This window comes from Microtus pennsylvanicus, chromosome 8, assembly GCF_037038515.1.
Source record: "Microtus pennsylvanicus isolate mMicPen1 chromosome 8, mMicPen1.hap1, whole genome shotgun sequence".
In the NCBI taxonomy this organism is placed as follows: Eukaryota; Metazoa; Chordata; class Mammalia; order Rodentia; family Cricetidae; genus Microtus; species Microtus pennsylvanicus.
Window position 1 is genome coordinate 72,236,387 of NC_134586.1, and position 2,926 is coordinate 72,239,312.

Sequence of the window (2,926 nt, forward strand, 5' to 3'; positions counted from 1 at the left end):
ATCTGTGTTAGTTCTTCCGGACAAATAATTCAAGAGCCCTACCCAGGCAAGGAAAAGGTTTGCCTCTGGGAGCCTAAGCCAAGAAGCCAGGAACTGGCTTGAGCCAAGAGGAGAAACTGGGAGTGGAGCCTAGAATCCTGGTGAAGCAGGGGCGGGGCTTCAGAACGGTTGTCCAGGTAACCAAGAGGAGGAGCTACCTGAGCCGTTGTAGCCTATGTATTAGCTGTGGCTACATCCAAGGATTTTGGGAACCTAGTGGCTGGATGGCGTGCTTTGGACTCTACTGTGGGAAGACCCTATTATTTAAAAATAGCTCAACTGAAATATATGGAGAGTGCGGGGCGTGTCCGAGAGGACAGAGAACAAATGAAGAGAAATACTGTCAGCCTTGCACCGAGCCCCCGGAACTTTATGACTGGCTTTACCTAGGTTTCATGGCGCTGCTTCCTCTAGTTTCCCATTGGTTCTGCATTGAATGGGACTCAAAGAAAAGTTGTTCCAGCGGTGTGTTCTTCCAGCAAGTCTCTGCATTACTTGAATGCAGTATGGCGGCCGTGGTCACATTACTTGTAAGTGATCCCCCCGGCACCCTTTCCATCTATTCCTGCGGGGTGCGAATGCTTTCAGATTGGTACACGATGCTCTACAATCCAAGTCCAGATTACATCACCACCCTGCACTGCACTCAGGAAGCCGTGTACCCACTGTACACCATCGTGTTCGTGTATTACGCTTTCTGCTTGCTATTCATGATGCTGCTCCGACCGTTTCTGGTGAAGAAGATCCAGTGGAGCCTACATATGCCAAACCCATTTGATAGCATTTACACCGCCCTCTACTTCTTCCCGGGTTTGGCTGTGCTGCAAGCCGTGGCAGGAGGCCTCTTGTACTATGCCTTCCCCTACATCGTACTGGTGGCATCTTTGGCTAATCTGGCTGTGTTCCTGGTTTTTGCTAAAATTGAGAGCTACAGTGATCTGATAAGAAAGGACAGACTTCTTGTCCTGTTCAACCACTGGTTTCTTCATGCCTTTGGTTTAATTGCCCTCTCCAAAGAGAACCAACTTGAACAAGATCTGCTTCTTCTATTTTTGGTGCCTGTCCCAGCCCTTTTTTACTTCTTCACTACCAAATTTACCAAACCATCACGGATAATCTCAGAAGGAGCCAAAGGAAACTGAATAAAAAATAGAAAGAAAAAATGCTTAAGTGTTTTTAACTCTAAAAAGTAAAGAAAATTTAAAAATGTATTAGTATCATTTTGTGATAGATGGGAACAGTAAATATATATTTGTGCATATATATATATATATATATATATAGTGTGTGTGTGTATACATATACCTATAAAACAATCTGTTGTTTTTATTGTATGTGTGTATCTGCATAAATGTTACATTTGTGCAGGTGCTGATGCAGTCTAGAAGGGGCACCAGATCCCTGAAGTTAATTTCAGGTCATTGTGAGCACCTAATGTAGTTGCTTGGTGCTGAACTCTCCTCGTCTGGAAGAGCAGCAAGCATGCTTTGCTGCTGAGTCATCTCTCCAGCCCCAAAGAAATAGCATATCTTCATGCTTATTTTCCTTTTGTTGTTTTTATTTATCATTTTTACTAACATCTATAGTTAGACTTGTAAAACACAATATACATATGCTTACACACATACACACACACACACACACACACTATAGTATAGTATCTACTACCCTAGAATCCTATTAGGAAGTCTGAGCTATTCTTCAGCAAATAGTGGTTATTCTATTTCGACTAATGGGAATATCCTATCTTCTTATGAAAAAACATGAACAGTTAGAACCCGAAAGCCTTGACATTAGCTTAGTCATTTGCACTTGTTCTGTCTCCATTTGCTTTTCACCTTTAAAGCACCACAGTGACAAACATGCTTACAGGGTGTTACAGAAAATACAGAAATGAATTATGAGGGTTTTGTAGTTGTCTTATATTTATTTTCACCAATACGCTGTTTTCATAATACAAAAATAGAACATCATTTATATACAAGCTTTCTGTTTAGAGAAAGCTTGAAGACATGTTCGAATTATTGTCTCTATAATTAAGAAATAATAAAGTTTAATTTAAAAGAAGTCCAGCCACTCACTCCCTGAAGTTCCAGTGCACTATGCTCACACCTGCCGACTGGTCCTAAGATGACATTGAGAAGGCCAACACTCAACATTCTCTTTGGGGGCATTTATGTGTACATAAAAGCAAATTGGGCTGATGGATTTTGCTTTGTGTTGTGTTGTGTTGTTGTTGTTGTTTGAGACACGGTTTCTCTGTAGCTTTGGAGCCTGTCCTGTAATTAGCTCTTGTAGACCAGACTAGCCTTGAACTCACAGAGATCCTCCTGCTTCTGCCTCCTGAGTGCTGGGATTAATGGTGTGCACCACCACTGCCTGTCTGGGCTGATGGATTCTTAAGCAGCAACTTGGAATGGCAAGGACTGTGGGAGAAGGTCCTAAGGAAAGCCTCATTAGACAGTCTCCAACATGGTCTGACATCACAGTCTGAAGGACTTCCTCAAACTATAGGATCTTTTGATAGTTTGTCAACTTGATACAACCTACAATCACATAGAAAGGCAGTCGCAATGAGGGATTGTCTAGATCAGGCCGGCCTGCGAGCATATCTGGAAAGCTTGTCTTGGTTGTATTAGTTGATGTGGAGAAACCCTGCCTGAAAGTGGGTGGCACTGTTCCCAGGTAGAGGTCCCGGAACTGTGTAAGTGTAGAGACAGAGGTGAGCACAAGAAAGCTTGCATGCATTCAGTCATGTCTTTCTGCTCTTGGCTGTGGATGTGATGTGACTAGCTGTCTTTGATTTCCTCAAAAGGATGGACTGTAACCCAGAATTGTAGGCCACATAACCCCTTTCTCTAAGTTCCTTTTGCTATTCTTACACAAT

General features: G+C 42.6%; 1 pseudogene; it reads left to right on the forward strand.

Moving 5' to 3' along the window:
• Nucleotides 1-263: 263 nt before the first annotated feature.
• Nucleotides 264-1,181, forward strand: LOC142855574 (JNK1/MAPK8-associated membrane protein pseudogene; annotated as a pseudogene).
• The last annotated feature ends 1,745 nt before the right edge of the window (nt 1,182-2,926 follow it).